Genomic DNA, 24,735 nt, shown 5'->3' with positions numbered 1-24,735 from the left:
TCACACTAATGAATTTCACGCCTTCTCAATCTTATAGAACTTTCATTAGATAGTGTATGTCTAATGCTATTTTAGTTACTTCCTTTTAGACCTTTTAATATGAGTTCATGGCTTGCTTAGGATTAAATTATCAATCTTTTGTTAATTTTTGTAAACTAAATTTATAATAAAATAATTTGTACTATAATTTAGCATTTTATAGAAATGAAACAGCTAACAAGTGTTTGAAGAATTTTCTATGTTTATTTATGTATATGGGATGCATACATTTGTGTGTGCGTGCACGCGCGTGTGTGTTGATTATCTTATCTAGTTCATTATTATGATTATTGTAATTATTGATTTCTAGATAGATAGAGTATTTGGATCATATTACTTTAGATAATTTGCATTTGATATAATTTATTGATATTATTTCATTTAATATTATATCACATTGGAATGTTTTATTACACACTACAATTATCTTTGTGTGGAGTAGATATACCTAATATTTTATTAAGTGAACAAGCATAATTTTGTTCAACAATGATTAATTTGAGATGGTGATTTAGGTAAATATATTAATCTTTTCATCTCACTTGAGTTACAAGTTATATCTTGTGTATTCTTATAAACCATGATCGAAATCAAGGATCCATGTGCTATGGATAAAGTTGTGAAGTGCATGTTTCATGTGAACATGTTTATTTAATTCTTGATTTATTTGAATTTTATCCATTTTCAGAATGTATTTTTGAAATGTTTGAAAATAACTTTTATATTTAAATTAAAAAATTGCTTATTTTATATCCTTCATAAAAAACTAATATTATGAATATCTAAAAAATAGCATAAATTAAAAGAAATTGTCAAGAATTAAATCATTATTCAATTACATGAATTTTATATATTAATATTTTAAATGATATTTTTTTAAATACATTAGTGAAATATCTAATATAAAATATCTAAGTCATTCTTAAATACCTTATTTGAAGAAGAATGTGACTTTGGGTTCAAGGAATTTTTTTAAAACGGAAGGGTTATTTTTCTATTTAAATTTATGTTTGGATTATTGGTTTGATCAATGTCTACATTAAGTGGTTGCATATGGTTTTATATTCATAGATTGTGAATTAGCTATTTTATTATACATATAAATTTTTTTTATGTATTTATTTTATTATTAATTTGATAAAAAAAAGTGTGTTGTTGTGCATCATATATATATATGAGAATATATTATTTTTTTAATTTTATATTTTTTGAAAGTTAAAGACTTGAAGTTTCAATTAATGACGAATGCCATTTTTGTGTAATGCTTAAAATCATAAGATTGTGAAATTGCTAATTTTAATTTTCAACCATGTGAAATCATTCTCTTTTGTCAAAGGAAATGTCTCATGTTGAAAATGTGATTTCTTACCTTGTGAATGTGGGTGATCTCATAATAGTGTGTCTCTTTTTTACAAAAGTGGCACATTGAAATCAACATTTTTAACCAACTTTAGCCTTCTATTATCTATAACATCTGAATTGTTAAGAATTCGAAAATGATTTGAACTCATCCTTTTTTATATTTTGTGTATAGATTTATTTTTATGTATTTATTTTATCATTAATTTGATAAAAAAAAGTGTGTTATTGTGCATCATATGTATATGAGGATATGTTATTTTTATTTTTGAAAGTTAAAGTCTTGAAGCTTCAATTAATGGGGAATGTGATTTTTGCGTAATGCTTGAAATCATAAGATTGTGAAATTGCTAATTTTAATTTTAAGCCATGTGAAATCATTCTCTTTTGTCAAAGGAAATGTCTCATGGTGAAAATATGATTTCCAACCTTTTGGATGCGGGTGATCTCATAATAGTGTGTCACTTTTTAACGAAAGTGACACATTGAAATCAACATTTTTAACCAACCTTTTGGCTTCTATTATCTATAAAATCTAAATTGTTAAGAATTCGAAATTGATGTGAACTCATCCATTTTTATATTTTGTGTATAGATTCTTAAAAAGAAAAAAAATTAATTAATATAATTTCTAATAACTTATTTTTATAGTCAACAATTTTTTTTAAAAGTGACATTTATTCCATAATGCATAGTTTTTTTCTACAAAAAGGATAAGACTATAGATTCTTAAACATAGATTGGTAACATCAAATATCTAGTATAATATAGTTTTTCATAATTTTTTATTGTATATATTATTTATTATGATTTATTTATGCAACATAGTTTTATTTCACAACATATAACTTTTTTAAATGAATCTAAATAAACTTTTTTTTTGGTCGAAAGAAAGACATCAATACGTAGTGTGCATATTTTTTTTAATCTTTTTTTTCACATGCATAAAATAAAGGCCTTGATGTTCAATAAAAAACATATGTTCACTAAAAATAGAAAATAATTACAATAATGAAATTAAATGTATTCAAAGTTATACCTTTCAGAAAGCTCACTTTGAGCGTTAAAATCTTGCAAATTATCTTGTCATATTAACTCCATTTTTTATTCTAGCCCAAAGTTTGAAAACAAAAAAATTAAGAAAATTTTGAGCACAGAAGGCCCATCTAAGGACATTCATTTAAAGGTATTCAACGAACTTCATTCAAAGAAGCCTTTGTTTGAAGGTCCTTTAGTTGACCTAACAAATATTAAAATGTTCCCTATATAAACAGGTCATAAATTCATTAATATTCAAAAAAAATTGTGTTCACTATTTCACATTTTGGAGATTTTTTAAGGGTGGGAGGGGTGGAGGGTGACTTGGGAGTGAATTTGAGGATGAGCTATTGAAGGGGTAAACCCTAAACCAGGGGTCTCCACATGTAATGGAGGAGGGCATCAACCTTCTCCATGTAGGTAAGAAACTCGTTGCCCTTCTTAGAGTGGATAACACGTAGTCTATCATTCCCCATATGGATGCTAGAGTGTTAATCTCAATTAATATTGATCGTGATCTCCCTAGATTCTTAGAAATTCTTATTGAAGATGAGCCTATTACCTATTTTATTAAGATACTTGGTGGTATAAACACCTATTTTTGTGTCGTCATGAAGGCCACATCAGAAGGAACTGCACTATTCTCACACGACGTAAAACTCTTGTTAAACCTGTTGAAGGGCCTAACTCTGATCACAATATCAAAGTTGTCCTTGTAGTCTCCCTACCTGACTAGGCTAGTACCCTCGCGCCATTGACCTCTACTATGATAGGCGCTGATGGGGAGAAATGAAATCTTGTTGAAAAGCTTAAGTCCTTACAAGAGGCTCTTTGAGTTGCCAACTTTCGACAATTCTCTACAGATTGGGGGTTTTAATGTTGACCTGCTTCCTCATTCGATTGTCTTTGTCTCTCTTTCCTAAATAAGAGAATAATTGTAAGATAAGATGGGACTGTTTACCATGCCCAAGCCTCATAAGGTGAGAAGGAAAAACACTCAACAATTAGCATTGGAAAATATTAGGAAGAATAAAAGTAACATGATGGAGGTGACTCTAGCAAATATTGTTAATGTTAGCTCATCTACTACTGATAGCAATGCTACCCAATTGGATTTTGTCTTTTTGTTACAGTCTAATGTGACTAACGTATCTAAGAATGGTAGAGATTCTTTTGTTAAATCCATGATTAGGGATTTTGAGAATAAGGGCCAATAACAATTTGGGATTGAGTGGGTCAGATGATCTAGTTAACCCCAAGGAGAGAAACTCTCCCTTAATGATAACAAACAGTTTCAATGCTATTTCAAAGCCCTCTGTTGATTCCTCTCACCCCTATGACTTTGGTGAGGATAATCACCACCCACAATCAATCTCCTAATGTTATGTCCCTTGTTCCCAATCTCCATAACCCTGGATCTAAAGAAGCTATTGTTATGGGCCTTCTAGATTTTGGGGATAAAATGGATGACTCTAGACCAAAATTGACCAATGCAGATCCCATTGTGGGTAATGAGGACTTGGATGAACTTCTTAAGCTATTCATTGTTCCTTATGATACTGAGGGCTCCAACATGGAAATGGAGGAACTTGGTTAGATAACATGAACATATCCCTGCGATCTTGTTAATATTGAGGAGAAACATCTTGACCAAAGTTATGGAAAGATCTCCAAAAAAGAGAACTCTAATAAGATAATTTTGAATGAGAATGGTCAGTTTGTTATGTTTAAGAAAAAGAGAGGAAGATCGAAGGCCAATTCATCTACTCTTCCAAAGAAACAAGACAAAAACAAAGAACTACCCAAATGTTTTGACAACTTTAAGGTCACCATGAATATCTCCCTTTAAGGTTGTCATATGGAATTAAATTGCATATCTAGGAATGTTAGCGGGCTTGAATCCTCAAAAAAGAAATATATAGTCAAGAGATTCTTAAATTAGCACAAGCACATTGATGTTGTGTACATGTAGGAAGTCACGACCACAAATTTTACCCTGGATATAAACCTAAGGTAGATCTAGAAGGATGCTACCCAATTTGTTACTAAACATAGTAAAGGCAAAGGGGGTGTAATTATCCTCCTATCCAACAAATGGGGAAAATGGATGACTAATAGTGAGGCTTTCCCATGTAATAGAGCAGTATGGGTCATTACTAATGTTAATGGGTCTAAGTTGGGCCTCTGCTCTTTGTATGCATCCAATGACTATAGAGAAAGAATCAAACTCTGAAAATGGATCTTGAACCTCCCTAATGTACCTTAGGTAATTGGAGGTGAGTTTAGCATGGTTGAACATTAGTAAGATAAAATAGGAGGTCTAGAATTTGAGTGGAAGAGTAATGAGATTTTTTATTAGATCGGAATAAAAGAGAAACTTAGACTCTTTGAACCCTTAGAAGGAAAAAAGAAAGAGTACAACTTTGTGTGGTACTCATGGTGTAACTTCCAACAAGGCAAAGGAAGGATCTATTGTTACCTTAACAGAATCTACACCAATATGGACCATTTCTCCTTCAAGTAGGAAGAGGAAGGTGTTAAAGTTAGAGTTTGCCCTTGCACACTTTTAGATTATCCTTCGATTGAGGTTGTGGTCACCATGAATAGTCTTCCTAGAAATCCTTTGATTAGGAAAGATAACTTCATGCTCAAGACCAATTTTCTCAAAGACTAGGATGTCATGTGTGCAATCTATATGATAAGACATATTAATGAATGAGACAACAATATCCCATCTGTCGTTGACAAATGGAACAAGAATTTCAATAGCTGGAAAATCTTATTTCATGCGGTGGGCCAGAAGAAATCTAAAGATGATAGGAGAATGGAAAATGAGTTCAATGATAATCTTCTCACCCTTGAATCCCAAGTCCAATCGGACCCTACCAATCTAACAGCTGTATAATATCTCACTTTGACCAGAAATCAATTGAAGAGCATTTGACTAAAAGAATTCAAGGCCAAAAGGTAAGGGACATAATTAACTAGTTGCAATAGGGAGATAAAGGCTAAAAATTATTCTTTAATATGCTAAGAAATTAAAGAGTTCAAGGAAAGAATAGATAGAGTTTGAGAGGAAGGCAAAGAATTGATCGACAATGAGGATATTAAAAAGACCTTCCTAAAGTATTATCAAATACTATTATCCTCTAAAGGCTCCTTATCGAACAACCAAAAATCCAAGGAAACATGCAAGGCTCTCATCCCAAAAAATATTTATAAGGATGAGACAAATGTTCTTAAGAGGCCGATTACATCAGAGGAAATCCTCAAGGCCATTAGCACCCTCAATAATGATAAATCTCTTGGCCTTAACAAGCTACCGATTGAGTTCTATAAAGAGGCTAAGAGTTGGATAGGTAATGATTTATATTAAGTATATGAGGAAGCTATTAAAGTAGGATCCTTGGGTATTGAAATCAATAGAGGAGTCACTAAATTGCTCCCTAAGGAAGGAGACAAGTCCCTTATCAAAAACTAGAGATTGATCACTTTGTTGAATGTTTCATACAAGATAATTGCAAAAGTTGTGGCTCCAAGACTTATCAATATACTTCCCAATTTTTTTAGCAGCACACAAACTAGGTTTATCAAAGGCAAGTATATCCTAATTGAGAACCTTATTACTAGTTGGGAAGCTATGAACTGGGCTAATAGAACTAATCAAAGGGCAACTATATTGCTACTAAATTTTGAAAAGGCTTATGATCGAGTTGAGTAAAATTTTGTATCATGATGTTGGAAGGATTTGGGTTTCCCATTGAATTTTGTCATATCATTCGGGTTCTACAGAAGGATGCATCTACCCAAGTTGAAGCCAATGTATCCCATACACACAACTTTATCCTAGGGAGATCCATTAGCTAGGGTTGCCCACTAGCTCCAACCCTTTTGTCATTGCATCTACTGTAATTTTTTACCTTCCACTCTTATTCCCCAAGGATTAGAGAATCTCTCTACCCAACAAGGACGACTTGATCAACATTCAATTTGCACATTATATGGCCCTCTTCCTAGAACTTGAGGAAGAGAACATGGACTCCTTGTAAAAAAAATAGATTTATTTTGTGAAGCCCGTGGAGCTAAAGTATCCACTGCCAAGTCTATATTCTAGGATGGGAGGACTCTCCCCCCAGGCCATGCAACAAGTACAACTATCAATGGGGTGGACATAACAAGCAAGTAAGATACCTTGGAATCTCATTTGTTGTTAACCCATGTTTGAAAGACATGTGGTTGTGGAATAAGAGATAGATTTACCATAAGCTTAGCAAATGGAACAAAAAATGCCTCTCTATGGCTGGGAGAGTACAAGTGTGTCAAAAAATATTATCATCCTATAATATCTATTATGCTTCAGTTTGATTATTTAGTAATTACCAAATCAATGACATCCAATAGCAGATTAGATGGTTCTTATGGTCTGATGGCAAAGATAATAAAAAATGGCATTCAAATAAATGGCAATAGTGTTTCTTGGGAAAGAACATGGGAGGCCCGAGTCTCAAAGACCTCAAGTTACAAGGGATCTCCCTTGCTACCAAATGGATTTTTCATGCTTTGAATGGTAATGAGCCATGGAAGGTTCTCATCAAGAATAATATTAGGCTACTCACTCCCTATTGGCAACAACAATGCAGGAAAACTAAGAGGGGGGGTGAATCATTTTTCACCAAACTTGAACAAATTAACTTCAACTTCGGATCTAATCAAGAACAAAAATAGAAAAGATAAACACCATATCAACAACACACATAACACACAAATTTTTGACATGGAAAACCCGATTAAGGGAAAAACCATGGTGGGATCCTACCGACAATATGATGATACTCTGTAGTAGTATGTGTAAATATTACAATGGGTAATGCACATGTATTCAAGCACATCACCTAGAGCCCACTTCTCAAAAACAACAAAGGGCTACAGCCCTGAGAAGGCTCACTGCCTTACAAAGATCGGACAACAATCCAGATTACATGAACTGAAAGAATAGCATCTCCAAATGCTTGATCACAGTTTCGGTTAAGCACACTGTCTGCACAACAACACTTATTTTCTCTTCTCCACACTACTAAAAGATCAATTTTCTTATACGTACATACAATAATCTCAAAGATTGTAGACACAATGGAAAACACATATCTTACATGATTACAATACTTATTTATACATATCATCAACCTTAACCTTAAGGTTGGCTCAACACATAAGACCTAATTACAAAATTATATCACACGATACATAAATCCATATGCGGACCAATACAATGTCAACAAGGACATAACATGGACCCAAATCAAGACCTTGAACATGCAACACCACCAAATATCTCGCCAAGATCATCCACAACATGCAACAACCACCAGGTCGACCACAAAGTTGTATAACACGAAGAATACCACTAGACCAATAAAATCTTTAATAACTCACACCACAATCAATGCGGACCACCAAAACGCATAGAACATGATCAAATAACATCAACAAGCAACATGAATTCTTCTGCAATAACCGCAACAACTCAAATAACAAGAATCATCATTATTTCATCACCGGAGCTCAAGAACATCAACAAAAAACTGAAAGATACGCTTGTGAAATTCCAAATCATGAACCACATGAACTAAGGAAACACATGAATGTCCCAAATACTCTCCAAAATATGCACAACATGAAGAATCAATTTTGGAGCAATACAAACTAGAAATCACAACTCTACAATACAGAATCAACATAAAAACCAATCATCAAACCAGATCACATAACTCAATCAAATCACCTTCTGAAACATTTAAACTCATACTATATCAACTAGAGATAAGTATCTCAAAACCCATTAATCTGCATCAACATATGTGCACCTATTCTCTGCAACATAGGAATGTGTTGACATCAATGACAACGATGTTGGCAATTGACACTCATTTGATTGGTTTCATATGTTGTCATTTATGGCAACATGTTCTAGCTTTCATTCTTTGGTTTGGTTTTTTACCAACACTGGCACCAACAGGTATCTTCACCGGTAGGAGGGATTCTATGGGTATCGACATTGTAGGTCGACATGACTTACATCAAGATACCAATATAGGAGGCTGGCATTATTTTGGGAGATCCAACAATTAACAATTGATTTTGACATTTATGTATATATGTAATTGATTTGTTGCTGAAGAAAAACAAAAAAAATAAAAAATCTATGTTGTATAAACAACTACAACAACAACAACATTAAAAGCAACAAAATTGTAAAAACAGCTACAACAAAATCACTGTTGTATACACATAAAGATGAAGACTGTACAAAATTTGCAACAATATCATTATCACAAATATCCTATCCATCTCAAACAACAACTACTTCCTTAAACATCTGCTCAACTTTTTCATCTGCCAATTTTTCTTCTTTATTTGCCAATTTTTTTTCTTTTGTAATTATCTTTGTAAGCCAACATAAGGCATGAAAGATTGTAAGGGTATATAGGTCAGTTGATTAGATAATTTTATGATATGATGTTAGGATGTGAAATATGAGAGATATGAGAGTGATATTTATAATGCAAGGAATGTTGATTATGTAAGAGGTTATTCCAGTAAGGGTTTAGGGTTTCAGAACCCGAACAATCAGATCTTGAACCAAAACTCAATCAGGCATAGCAGATGCATTAAATGAGTTCAGTCTTATGTTTTCTTAATCAAAGTGACTATAGTCAGTGAGACTCCTTTGTGTTGAGCAGTGTGCTCTAGGTTGTAAGCCTTCCTGCAAGTGCATGCCCCCATATTATGTAATATCTTTTCATGTGGCCAGTGGATTGATATTGTGGGTCACAAATCCCACTATGGTTTTTCCTCTTTGAGGTTTTCCACGTATAATTATTTGTGTTATGGTATTCATTTGTGTGATTGGCTTATTGATTTCTTTACTTCTTTCAATTATATATGTACCGGTATACCGGTTGGTGAATGCATATTATAATAAGGTTAAAATTGAACATTTTGGTAGAACACTGATTTACCCCCCCTTTCAGTGTTCTTGGATTCCAACAAACAACACATTCCAATAACTCTAATATCCAACAATATCCCACTTTGGCATTGATGAAAACATATGGATGTGAAAAACAATCAATGCAAAGAAAGAAAACAACTCCAACAATCTCCCCCTGAGATCATGCACATATAGCTCTCTACCTCAAATAGATAAGATAGTTTTTCACATGCATCTCTCCCCCTTTGACAAAAATGCCAAAGACACATACAAATCATTATTCTCTCATTCTCCAATAATATCTCCCCCTTAGAACAAACTTACAAATCTAAACAACTCAATCACACACTGACTACTCCCCCTGAGTAGTAGCACCCTCTCATCAATCTGGATATCAGAATAAGACTATGAAGTTCACCGAATCGATGCAACTCAATGCATCTAGTTCACACCAGGGGGGAAATCACCCCTAACTTCTCTCTTAGATATACAAACGTTTCTACAGGCAAAGGCTTCATGAAGATATCTGCAATCTTTTCCTTTGTAGATACATACTCCAATTTGACTTCTTTCCCATTCACCTTCTCTTTCCAGAAATGAAACTTGATTGATATATGTTTTATCTTAGAATGCAACACCAGATTCTTATAAATATTGATAGCACTTGAATTGTCACAATATATAATAGTAGGCTCATTATAAACAACTCTAATATCCTTCATCATCTGCTTCATCCAAATTACCTGAGTACAATTGCTAGCAGCAACAATGTATTCAGCTTTTGCAGTAGATAAAGAAATAGTATCTTTCTTCTTACTTTCCCATGAAATACTTCTTTCCAAAAAATAATTCTCTACCGGTAGTGCTCTTCTGGTCACCAATATCACCTACCCAATCAACATTTGTATAAGCACTCAAAATAAAATTATCATTCTTCGGATACCACAAACTATAATCAATTGTTCCCTTCAAATATCTGAATATCCTCTTCACAACAGTAACATGACTTTCCTTAGGATGAACATGGAATATTGCAACAAGACACACAACATTCATAATTCCAGGTCTAGTCTGAGTCAAATATAGCAGTCCACCAATCATAGATCTATATAGGGTTTGATTAGCCTTCAGAGATTCATCATCTTGCATCCAGTTACCATAAGAGTTCCAATAGGTTTGGAATCATCTAACCCAAACTTCTTCAAAAATTCCTTCACATACTTTGATTGAGATATGAAAATGCCTTTGTTAGTCTGTGTAATTTGCAATCCCAGAAAAAAACCCATCTCACCTATCATAGACATCTCAAACTCTTTTTGCATATCATCAGCAAACTTCTTGCTCAAATCATCATCTCCTCCAAAAATAATGTCATCAACAAAGACTTCAACAATCAAAATATTATTATTATCAATTTTGAAGTATAAGTTACTATCAACAGTACCTTTACAGAATCCCAACTTCATTAAAGACAGGTCCAATCTAGCGTACCAAGCTCTAGAGGCTTATTTAAGTCCATACAATGCTTTCTTCAGTTTGCATACCATATCTACTTCATCTGATAATGAAAATCCATCTGGTTTCTTAATGTAGACTTCCTCTTCCAATTCACCATTCAAAAAGGTTGACTTCACATCCATCTAATATGCCTTGAATTTCTTATGAGCAATATATGCAAGAAATAATCTAACAGCTTCAATTCTAGCTACCGAAGCAAAAGTTTCATAAAAATCAATACCTTCCATTTGTGAATATCCTTTACAGACTAGTCTTTCTTTGTTTCTAACAACTTCTCCATCTTCATTCAGCTTATTCTAGAACACCCATTTAGTACCAATTACATTCTTGTCCTTAGGTCTCAGAACAAGTTCCCATTTATTGTTCTTCTCAATATGATCTAACTCTTCTTCCATAACTTTTACCCAATTTCCATCTTTACAAGCTTCAAGGACATCTTTAGGCTCAATTTTAGAAATCAAACATGTTTCTTTAGTAGAAAATCTTCTCCTAGTCATCACACCTTTATTTTTATCACCAATAATCTAATTCTCTGAATGATTTAATCTTGCATACTTGGGAACATTCTGATTGTTCTAGTTTTCAGTCTCTTCTTCACTGCCAACAACATCTAGATTTATTGACTGTTTTGGATAACTTTGTTTCATGCTTGGAGTCTACACTTGCTTTGAGGTAACATCTTGATCATTAGATTCATAACTGCATGTTCTGATTTGCTTCTCATGATTCTCATCAACCTTCACATTCACACTTTCCACTATTTTTCTTAGTCTTTTGTTATAACACTAGTAGGCTTTGCTCTTAGTAGAATATCCCAAAAAGAATCCATCATCACATCTTGCATCAAATTTTCCTATATCCTCATCTCATTTGATATAGCATTTACTTCCAAAGATTCTGAAATATCTAACTATAGGAACATGACCAAACCATAACTCATAAGGAGTCTTACTAGAATCGCCTTTTACATGCACCCAATTGAATGTATACATAGTAGTGCTAACAACTTCTCTCCAATAGATATGCAAAGCATTTCCTTCAATCATCATAGTTCTAGCAGCATCCAAAATAGTTATGTTCTTCCTTTCAACAACTACATTTTACCAAGGGGTTCGTGGAGCAGATAACTGTCTTCAGATTCCATGCTCTTCACAAAAGGAATCAAACTCATCGGAAGTGAATTCTCCTCCTTTGTCAGACCTTAGACACTTCAACTTCAATCTTGTCTCTATCTTTACTCTAGCTTTAAATATTTTTAATTTCTCCAGTGCTTCAAATTTCTCCCTTAGAAAACTAACCCACTTCATCCTGGGATAGTCATCAATCAATAACATAAAGTACTTGTCACCCTGCAAGCTTCTCACCCTAGAAGGTCCAAATAAATCAGTATGCACAAGATCTAATAACCCATTAGATGTATACAATTTTCTCTTGAAATAAATTCTTGTTTGCTTTCCCAATTGACATTCTTTACACACCTAATTAGTAGGATTCACTATCTTGGGCAGATCTCTAACAACTTGAGTAGAACTTATCTTAATCATGCAGTCAAAGTTAACATGACACATCCTTTTGTGACACAACCAACTCTAATCAATCTGAGAAATCAAATGACTTTTCTCACCAACATTCAGATGAAATATATTACCTTTAGTTTTAGTTCTTGATGCAATTTCTAAACTAGAGCTATTCAAGATCTTACAATTCCCATTCTTGAATTGTAAATCATATCCCTTATCAACCATTTGTCCAACACTCAAAACAATATGCTTCAAACCTTCAACATATAAAATATCATCAATATTATTCTTACCATCAAGAGAAATAGAACCTCTACCACGGATTACACAAGCTTTGTTGTCTCCAAATCTTACTACATTGTCATCACACTTCTCCATATTCATAAATTTACCTTTATAACCTGTCATATGATGTGAAAAACCACTATCAATCATCCATTCATCTTTCTCTTCAATCTTATCAGCCAAGGCTTTCTCTTCAACTATGCATATTGTAGAATCAACAGGTACCAAATCATCTTCCTTGATAGCAATGAACACAAATTCATCTTCTTAATTCCCTTTATCAGACTCGTCATCTGTCACACCTATTATCACTGTTTAAAAAATGGGTTTTCTTTTCCCATAATTGGCTAAGTTTTTGAAATTTTGAGTTAGACACACTATCAACTATTTCAAGTTTGTGTTGGGTCTTAAGGGTTTAGGGTTTTAATTTTAAATCGTTCAATGTTTGATCAAAAAACCCTCTGGTTTCTATTCCTTCGTTACTTTATACACTTAAGTAATGGGTCTTGGGGTCGTAAGAGGTGTCCCCCCATGTCGTTTGCCTAGGCGGTTGTTGAATTAATCGTAAAAATTTATGCCCTATGTCTTTTCTTCCTAATGTTGTCGGGCCCAGTAAGTTGCATGCAACTCTCAGATGGATCTATGGTTTTCGCTATTTCGTTAGGCGAAGTTGCACGTGGTTTAACACTCACGAAATGGAGAAAGGGAAAAGTGTGTTCAATGGTGCATTCGGTCTAGTTTAAAAGGGCTTCATCTCGTTCAAGATCTAACGGCTGGCATTATTTCACAGCCGAAACTTGCAAGTGAAATACCTTTCGCGAAATGGCGAAAGCGTTTGGTGGGACCCTGTAGCGAAGACTTTCCAAGCGACTAAAAGGTGATCAAGTCCAATCTGATCCGATGGTTCGCGTTGTTTTGTGGCTGATAGATGCTCGAAGGTTATGCCCCACGAAATAGTGAAAAGGTTTTTCGGCCTACGAAAAAGGATTTTTAATAAGAGCATAACAAATGCGCAAGTCTCATTTGATCTAACGATTAGCGCAACTTCGTAGGAGATAGATGCTTGACAGTTAGCTTTTGCGAAGTAGCGAAATGACATGGCGCTCCAAGAAGGCAGTCCAGTTGGTCGAGATGGCGAGTAAGATGATGGCATGTGGCAGAAGGACAAAATAGTCAGCAAGTCAGGTCTAAGGATTAAAAGGTGGGTCCCAGAGGTAAGTCATGCCACGAGATAAGAGGTGACCTGGCAGATATAGGTGGCAAGGATGAGGTGGAATCCGATGTTCTCTCTCAGCAAATGAAAGGTTTACATGTCAGTTTAAAGGTGACTAGATGCCAGTTGGATGGAGTTTGAGTTAGAGGGCCCACGTCTGCCGAATTCAGTTAAGTTGTTAAGCATCGAGCAAGTCAAATATAATCTAACGGCCCGTGTGAATTCGCAATGGTAAAGTGCTCATGTTTTATGCCCTATGAAACAGCGAAAAGGTTTTTGGGCCCCGAAGATAGATAAAGAATGAAGTTAAAAGGGGATCAATTCCGTTTTGATCCAAGGGCTCGCGTTGTTTCGTGTTTGCGAACCAACCGAAGGATATGCTTCGTGAAATAGTGAAAGAAAGAGAAGGTTCATCCAAGTGTAATGCTAGATGGTGACGTGTCAATTGACACATGGTTTCAGAAGAAGGAAAGGGCCCGCCAAGGTGTAACCGGCGGTTACAAGGGAAAGACACGTGGCTGACGTTGAACTAAACTCAAAGAGTTTTCCAAAGCTAATGGTTGGCTACCATGTGGTATTCAATAACCAATGAAAGAGTGGCGTAAGTAAAGCAAGCATAAAGGTCTCCCTTAAAGGATGGTTATCTCCGATTTGATCCAACACTTCGCATTGTTTCGTGGTCCAAAGTTGAAAGCGGTTTAAGCTATGCAAAATAGCAAAAGACTATTAGCAGTCAAGATAAAGGCGCGGTTAATGAAGAAGTTGACGGTCCTGGTAAGAGTTAAACGCTGAGCAGTTAAAGTTCCATCTAATGCCTGGCGCAGCTTCGCGAAAGAAAAGTGCTCGGAGGATAAAGTTCGTGAAATGGCGAAAAGGAGGTGGGGCCCAGTGCTAAGGCAAAGTTGTTAAGTCAGTGTAAAGATCGATCAAGTTTCATTTGATTGAACGGTTGGCATGATTTCGTTTAACAAAATTGCCTGAAGGTTATGCTCTGTGAAACAGCGAAAGAGCAAAAGGGAAAAATGTGCAGGTATGTTGTGACCCGTTGGAGCGAAAAATTTGAATTCTCTCATTAATTCAATTCTGAAGGGATGGCCGAAGCATGCGGTATCAATGTCAAAGTTAAGAGCCTGAGTACCATATATGATCTCCCATCGATTGAGTGAAGGTATCATTCCAAAGAATTGTTGTAGAGGAGCGATTGTAGAGCTATTTTCTTCAAATACAGAGCAAATTCATTCAGTTGTAGAGCGGATTCCTTCAAGCTAAAACAAGTTTTCTTGTACTTTTGTGTGGTAATTCCTTAGCAGTGTGTTTTAATTGAGGTCTTGATTTGTCACAGAACTAGTTGGGGGTAATAGTGTAATTGCTTGCATATCTTAAGATGGCACCTAAGAGAGAATTCTCAGGGAAAGTTAATTACCAGGAAAGGGCCATTTATGATGATTTTCTCAAGCAGTTGACATTGTCAACTAATCAGACATCAAAAGTGAAAGAACTAGTGCCAAGAGCTCCTCGTTTGAAGATAGGAGAAGGGTTATATGACAAGGGTAACTGGTTGAGAGACCCACAGGTTGGGTTGTCTGGGTTGGGGTTGTTCAAAGTTGGATTTGGCATGACAAATTCCCGAGCCCCGCAGAATATCATCTGGGAGATAGATGTGGGAAAATTGGTAGTTCCAGGAGTATTTATGGATATGGATCTCCTAACTCAGATTGCACATAATTATGATCCAGTCACAAGGAGCATTAGGGATATAAATGGGAAAGCCCTCATTGAAATAAATAATGGGGAATTCAGAAGTGCTTTTGGGCTTAATGAGTTTACCAATTTTCTAGAGCCTATTAATTTCAAATCATTAGCTCAAGTATACAGTGCATAGAGGAATCACCTTAGAAATGGGCCTCTTAAGGAATTTTTTGTGAAGATAGGTGGGTTGACAGTTGTAGGACCCAACACTGAAGAGCCCTTCTCATTGAATTTGTTCACCCTTAGGGCTAAGGGATTGTACTGGTCACTTTGCCAGATTTTAGGAGAGGATGCTGAGGCAAATATGCCCAATCATTACATGCTAATGATTGCTCAGATTTTGAATCCTTCTCTTGCAGTAACCTTTGATTATGCTTCCTTTATTACTAATGTTATCCATGAAGGGTTGATAGGAATAAATAATGGGAAGGTTGATAGGCCTTTTGGATGGTATTCACTCCTCATGCATCTATTTTTATTCAAAAGTGGTGATTATTTTGCAAGTGGGATGGACCTTATAAAAGAGAAAGATGGAGAAAAGATGCCAGTGCAATTATGGAGTATAGTGTTGTCATGGGACAGAGATGATGCTAGTTTCTTAAAATTTGATAAATGTTTTGCATCAAAGATCAGGTTTCTCCTCTGTTCAGAAAATCCAAGAATCCCCAAGGTTCTTTTGGAATTTATTAGACCAAAAGAATTTGTAGAAAATATAAAAATTGTCCATAATTGGGGTGATATTTACTTGTACCCTGTCTCCACAGTTTTTCAAAGTATTTGGTTTCAGAGGCACTCCATTTTTATTGCCCTATCAGGTCCCTCTCAAAATGGGAATTGCAGAAGTCCTTAGACAAATTGGTAGTGTACAAGAGGCAGAGCTGACAGGCAGGGGTAAAGGGACTATTTTCCCTACGGTTTCTATAGCCCACCAATTTGTAATAACCAAGGGAGGTTGGAACTATTTTGAGGATTTTCTTAAACCTTATCATTTGTCAACTGCAGTGTCCAGGTGTGCCGATCCAGAAGATTTCTTCAATGGCATGTTTAGAAAGAGAGCAATATGCAAAGGTAGACCCCATCAATTCCAATTTCCTAAAGACCTCATTAGAAATGAGTTTGATCTAGATGAGCAAGAGTTGAGGAAGGAAAAATGGGTGGCTTATAAAAAGGCCTTAGATTTTGTACATCAATTTGATGCCAGCTATGACCCATTGTCTAGCTTTTTCCCTTTTGAGGAGAAAATAAAATTCCTAATTCTTTGCTTTGAGGATGTAATGCAGACTCCGAAAGAAAAGAGGGAGGTTGTGGTTAAAAACAACCCTAAAAAGGCAAGAATGGTTCTAAGTAGGTCTTCCCCCACTAAAGCAATCCCTCCTGGTGACTATACGTTGCACAAGAAGTCTAATTATAGTGTGCTAATGCCTACAACAGGGGAGCCCTCTACCTCTAAAGGAAAGAGGAAGATACAAGATGTCATTGACATCCAAGAGAGCCCAAATAAGCAGAGAGTAGGAAAATAAATACAATCTGATACACCCTTGTACTCTCCATCCCAATCCCCTATTCATATAGGAGATGAACAGGCAGTAGCTGAGCAGCTGATACAGTTAGGTAGCCTGGGAGAAATAGCCTACACATATGATGAAGTAGAAGAGGGAATGCCATAAGAGCCCCTTGCTGCTGAGATGAACATCACTACCAATGAATTCAAGGGCCAGGAGTGGGATCCTGAGATCAAGAAGGCCAGTGAGGACTTCTTGGCTGACAACAACTTTGTTACATCAAGAGCATTCATGCAGTTTGTATGGAAGCAAAACATTGACAAATACAATGCAAGATGTGAGAAGAGAAAAGGTGAGCAGCCTCATAAAGATCCAACTGTGGTTGAGGAGGAAATAAAGCAAGAAATGATAGATGAGTTTAAGACCATCACTCCTGAGCAAGGAAGAGATATGGTGGCACAAGCTGGAGTACTCATTCTCCCTGAGTGGGACATAGCAGATGCCTTGGTGTTGGAGGCAGTGAGAAAAGAAACCAAACCCATGGAGGGAATTACTTTTAGCAAAGACAATGCTGCATTGGTCATGTGGTCCCTCAAAAGAGATGAAAATAGGAGAAATAACGACACCCCAGGGTCAAGTTGCCTTGGTGGAATGATAGTAAAAAGAGTGCAAAACACAGGGGTGGTGGAAGCTGCTAGCACTGTGCTAGAAATTGCAAAGTTTAGTGTTGCAGTAGTAGAAAGGGAAGCTATTGAAAAGGTGAGGGGTAAAGATAGCATCATTGCTAAGCTGCAAAGCTAGTTGACAGGACAGTACCATCAAGGTGAGTCTTCAACACTGATGATCTCCTCTTCTCCTGCAAGACCTCCACCTACCAGCCCCATTATTGAGTTCCCACCATCTCTAGTACCTTCTAGTTCTCAAATGATCGAGATCACTCCTCAAGAATTGGAGAATTTAAAATAGGCTCAGGCCTTATATGCCAAGAAGTATGAAGAAAGAGTAAGGGCTACCATTTCAAGTTTTGCAAACACCATGGGGGCCTCACTATTGTACAACAACATAAGCAAGATTTTAGATATGTGGAATGAGCTTAATGGAGATAAGGTCATTTTGACACCTATTTTTGACAAGTGGAAGCCTAGAGAGCAGGATTTGGAGCTTATTTGTGTATCTTATGATGAAGTAGGGGCTGATCGTATCATCAAATCCACTTGTGACACCACAAAGGATCTAACAAAATTAGCAGAAGGGATAGACAATGTTGATAGGAAGATCAACCTGTACAAAAAGGAGTACACTGATCAGGTTTTTGAATTGCTCCCAGGAGTTTTTGTCAGCCCGAATCAATTAAAGGACAAACAAGTGTGGCTTAAGGAATTAGAGGCCAAATTGTCAGCCAGAATAAAAGGAATTGTTGACTTAGATGATGCTTCCTTTTTTGTTGTAACAATTCAGGAGATAGAGAGAATCAAATCTCATTACGGTTTTCTCAATTTAGAGGTTAACAAGATGAGGAATTCATGGAAAAGGTTAACCAAGGCTAAAGCAAAAGTGATTAATTTCACATGGCTGGCTGATGATGTAAACAAAGTGTGGACAAGAAAATATGCCATCCAGGATGTAGAGAAGTTAGAAGGTGCTCCTGAACAGTTTGAAGAGGTTGCAACTAGACAACATGTAGAAGAAGCTGCAGAGGTCAAAAAAGACTTGTAACCGTATTTGTAAAAGATTTTGTAACTTCTTCTTGAGAAGAAATGATTGTAACAAATTCTCCTAGGAAAGTCTGAAGCTATGTGCATCCATATTGTTATAAATGGATACCAGGACTAGTGAAAAAATGATCGCAAAGAATTGTAAGAAAACGCTGTAGAAATTTATCTGAGCTTTTCCAAGTTTTAATGGAGAATATTCGAAGGTTTCTTGTAATACTTTTTTGAAGAAAATATCAATATATAGACCATTGGTTTTGAGTAAAAACTTTGTGTTGTCTTCATATGTGTTTGCATGTGTTTACTGTTTCACTCTAAATAATCCAGGGTTATTTCGTTTGAATAGGGGTTGTAAGGCAACTTTCAGTAGGTGTGTTTCTTATCTTTTCTCTTCAGGAGGGAAATTAAATATGCAGGGATCACTTCTACAAGTAAATTCCTTGTGAGATATTTTGAATCTTGATGAGCATAGTTCACTTTGTTATGCATGAATTCTTATATGTGTCAGGCATACATAGGGATCTACAGAAGCCAAACTAATGGGATACGTATAGATATTTGACTATGAGAGTGTTGTTTGAAACTTAGATGACTCGGTGACCTTGGATAAGGCACTGGTATAGATCGAGGTTGTCTATGACATGTTTTGTAGGTTGAATACTGAATATGAGTACAGTTTTCATTCCTTTGTTTTAGTAAGTTTTAAGGTGATTAGATCCACTGGTTTTCTGGACTGGTTTGCTGTGGATTTATCTTTTTAAAGTGTGAATTTAGTTCACAAAGGTATACCCTCCTGGACTCTGAGTAGGTCCGAAGTGTAGAAGGTTACATCAAACCTTGTCATATGTTGTCCTAAGAGTTTCCTTCCCTTTAATATCTCTTCTGCACAGAGTTATCATATTATTATAAGGATATTAAAGTGAATCAGATTTTGAAGACAACAACACCTTCATCAACAACATAATATCATTTCTTTTGATATCTATACTTGCAATTAGGCTTGCAAGGCTTATCATAATTTGACACTCTTTCTTCTCTTTCAAGACACCTAGAAGCAAAATGACCAATCTTATTCCATGAAAAATATTTCAAAGGTAACTTTCCTTCATAGTTACTAGCTCCCTTAGGAAATCTTCTGGCAATAAGTGCTTCAAGCTCTTCCAATTCTCTTTCATGTTCTTCCATCTCTCCATTTCCCTGTCATATCTAGAAACACTAGTTGAACTCTCTCCTGAATCATACTTCTAGTTCCTAGATACAGTAGCTTTAAATGCAATCTCATCTTTTCCATGTGATTCACCAAGTTCGCTCAATTCAAAAGCAACAAGCTTACCAACTAGCATATCTCTTTTCATAGTTGTCACAGTCTGGATCTCATCAATAACAACAACTTTGTATTTATAGGAAAGAGGCAAGGATCTCAGCACTTAAGCTACAATCTCATCTTCTTCAAGGACTCCACCAACACATCTAATGTTCAACACAAGATCATTCACTTTAGAAGGATGAAATAATCTCATCTTCTCCCATTCTTAACAACTCATACTTTCCTTTCAAGCTCTGCAATTTAGCAACTTTAACATGTTTATCTCCTTCATATAAGGTTTCTAGCTTCTCCCAAATCTCATGAGCAGTTTGCAATCCCATCACATTAGTCATTTCTACATTAGTCAGGGCACTCAACAATGCTTCTTTAGCTCTTATATTATGTTCATCATCCTTGACCTCAGCTACAGTAACATGACCATTCTAAGGAATATTGTAGGCATTCTTTGTGATCTTCCAATAATCTTCTCCAAGCCACTTCAAGTGAAACTCCATCCATTCCTTCCATATAGTGTAATTAGTTCCATCAAATCTCAGACTCTTCTTCTTGAAAACAAAATTTACCAATGAACCAAGGGAAAATCTATGAGAGAGTTAATGGTTAGATTCAATAAAAATAAGCATAAGACACATAATCAAATATACCAAAAACTATTTTACCTTCATGAAGATGATCTCTTGCTCCTCGAATTAGACCTTCGGTGAAGTGAAGAATGTGCCCCTTCCTCACTTGTTTGGATTGGTCCTTGATGGGGATGTAGAATTCTCTCCACTACACAACAAGATAGAATATGATTCAAAGAATGATTATGGATGATATGGATTGGCTATGAAGATATTTTTGGCATCATGAGGGTGATATGGATGGATTTGAAACTCAAAATGATAGCATAAGATTACATGGAAAGTGGATGTGTAAATGAGGGAAGGAGACCCCAATTTATAGATTGGAGGAGACCAAAATGAAGGGCCAAGATTAAATTTGGGATGAAGGGCTGAGATTGATTTGAGAGGGAGCACATGGATTGAGAGGATAAGGTGTGGAGACCAAGAGATATTCCATAAAGGCATTTCTTGTCTCTACACCTCTCAAGGTACATGGGGAAGAGCTCCCAAGTACATTGGGAAGATAAAAGAATATAAAATTCCTTGGGGGAAGGGAGGAGGAATTGAAAATTCCAAAATAAGAGGATGTGTGGGAAGACTAAATGAGAAAGGAATTAAAAATTCCTTGGAAAGAGGATGCATGGGGAGATTCAAAGAATTTGAATTTCTTTGAAATAATCAAGGTGATTAGGAATGTGAAAATGATTAAGGAGATTGATTAAGTGGCTTAATGAGGGATTAGAGTGCAAGTGGGAAAGTTAGGAGGATGTGACATGAGGAGAGATAATGAGTGGAGGAAATTAAAATTAGAGAAATATAATAATCATGTTTCTAGAAGAATTAATTAGGCTAAGTGGGAATTAGAAGAAACAATTTGATATTTTATTTTAGAAGGATGGGGGAAATAATTTTATTGATAAATTAATTATTGGACTATAGTGATAAGATTGATTAAATTTGATTTAATTAACCTTAAGAAAAAGAGAATTAACACAATTAAACTAGTTAATTATGTTGACAGGCGTAAATTAATTAAATATTAATTTAATAAATTTTAGGTGTCTACAACCATCCTAGATCTCCTCAAGCAGTCAAGCTCCTTGCAAAGGTTGCAAAGGATCTAGCTCTAATGCCAATTGTTAGAAACAACAATCCTGGAAAATTAAGAGGGGGGTGAATCAATTTTCACCAAACTTAAACAAATTAACTTCAACTTCAGATCTGATCAAGAATAGCAATAGCAAAGATAAACACCATATCAACAACACACATAACACACAAAATTTTGACTTCGAAAACTCAGTTAAGGAAAAAAACATGGTGGGATCCCACCCACAATATGATGAAACTTTGCAGTAGTATGTGTAAATATTATAATGGGGAATTCACATGCATTCAGACACGCTGCCTAGAGCTCACTACTCAAAAACAACAAAGGGATACAACCCTGGGAAGGCTCACTGCCTTACAAAGATCAGACAACAATTTGGATTACATGAACTGAAAGAATAACATCTCCAAATGCCTGATCATAGTTCTGGTTAAGCACACTATCTGCACAACAACACTTCTCTACTCTTCTCCACACTACCAAAAGATAAATTCGCTTGTTTGCACATACAATACTCTCAAAGATCGGAGACACAACCACAGACACATATCTTACATGATTACAATACTTATTTATAGAAATCATCAATCTTAACCTCAAGATCGGCTCAACACATAAGACCTAATTATAAAATTACATCACACGATACATAAATCCAAATGCGGACCAATACAATGTCGACAAAGACATAGTATGGACCCAAATCAAGACCTTGAACATGCAACACCACTGAATATCTTTCCAAGATCATTTGTAACATGCAACAACCATCGAGTTTACCACAAAGTTGTATAACATGAAGAATACCACTGGACCAATAAAATTTTGATAACTCATACCACAATCAATGCAGACCACCAAAACGTAAAGAACGTGATTAGAGAACATCAACAAGCAATGTGAATTCTTTCACAAAAACTGCAACAACTTAGATAACAAGAATCATCATTATTTCATCACTGGAGCTCAAGAACACCAACAACAAAGTGAAAGATATTGTTGTGAAGTTCCAAATCATGAACCAACTGAATTGAGGACACACATGAACATATCAAACACTCTCCAAAATCTGCACAACATGAAGAATTAATTTTGGATCATTACAAACCAAAAATCACAACTCTGCAATACATAATCAACAAAAAAACCAATCATCATATTGGATCGCATAACTCGATCAAATCGCCTTCTGGAACACTTAAACTCATGCTAAATCAACTAGAGATAAGTATCTCAAAACCCATTAATCTACATTAGCATATCTGCACCTATTCTCTGCAACACATGAATATGTTGACATCAATGACAACAACACATTCCAACAACTCTAATATCCAACACTCCCAAACAAGCCAAGTCATGGAAGTTGTTCCCCCTTAGTGACTTGATCTCCAGTGCATTCCCTACTTCCCCTGCTAGCTCTAATGTGTTTAAGTCTTTATAGAAGGCTTGGGAGGTCATTTAGAGGCTAATTTCCTACAACGGGATCTACATTGATGACAATACCCTATGTGGTGAAAGGTCCATTTTGTGGAACCTTACACATAAGGGTAGACCACTTGCCCTCATCCAAGGTTGCTAGGCCAAAAGTTGGAATATTAAAGGCATCAATTGCTTGAAAGATATTATTCACAATGGACAGTTAGTACCATGGAATACTCTTAGTGAACGCTTCCAACTTCCTTCCTCTAATTTTAGAACTTATATTCTATGCTAAGGGAGGAATGCTCTACTCTTCTGCTCCCTAAGAATTGCCCTCAGTGTTGATAGATTTAAGTTTTTTACATGGAAAGATGGTTCTTCTCTTTTGAATGTCAAAGCTAAAACTGTATATGAATCTCTTTGTTGTAATACAAAATTAACAACTCTCCTTAAAAATATGTGAAATCTTAATCATTCTAAAAAAGTTTGGCATAATGTCTTTAATACTATTTGGGGTGGTAATGTTATGCCCAAGAAAAAATGATTTTGTTGGATATTGTTGGCATATGGGGAGATTGTTGGATATCATTGGCATATGATGAACCGATATGTTGATATGATGATAATGTATGTTGTCATTGATGTCAATAAAGTTCAAGTAAACTAGTATGAAGAGGTAGGGAGAGAAATAGTGAACCGGTGTCAGGGTTTCACTAAGTGTGACTACTGGTTGGTAGTCTCAGCTCTATGGTTATCAGTTTGGCAATCCAGCTTGTGCGATGCAACCGGTGATACTCTATGATGAGTTAGCTAAGAGATATGAATGAGATCAAGGTGCCACATCAGCCTTGTGCATGTGAAGGATTGAGATATGAGAAGATCGACTGCGTTTGAAGCCTACCTCGTGAATGATCATTCTTCTTAGTGGTATGAGAAGAAAGCGTGTTGGGTTACTGATTCCCATGAGCGGTGATGATTGAACAATGCAGATTGTCTTGTGATCTATTTGAAATTTTAATACTCTATGCAATGTGTTTGGACGGTCAGGATTGGACCGCCTGTGTTGTAAACCTAAGATACTTAGGGTTTACGGTTTATGCTACCGACCTATTTATTGTCTATAAGGTCAATGATGTTTGTTATTGTAAAGTTGTTGGCAAATGTTGTGTGTATCCGAGTGATGAGATACTTGCCAGACTAGTAAGAGGAAAACTGCAGAGTGTGATTGCAGAGTAGAGGAAATGAAAAGGATCTGTCTTGGCATGTAGTGTTGTTATCAGATCAAAAGTTTTTCCTGTTGCCTTCTATCATTTCAACAGATGGAAAATCCCTTTACTGGGTAGC

Source organism: Cryptomeria japonica, chromosome 7, assembly GCF_030272615.1.
Source record: "Cryptomeria japonica chromosome 7, Sugi_1.0, whole genome shotgun sequence".
NCBI classification, from domain to species: Eukaryota; Viridiplantae; Streptophyta; class Pinopsida; order Cupressales; family Cupressaceae; genus Cryptomeria; species Cryptomeria japonica.
This window is presented reverse-complemented; position numbering follows the sequence as displayed.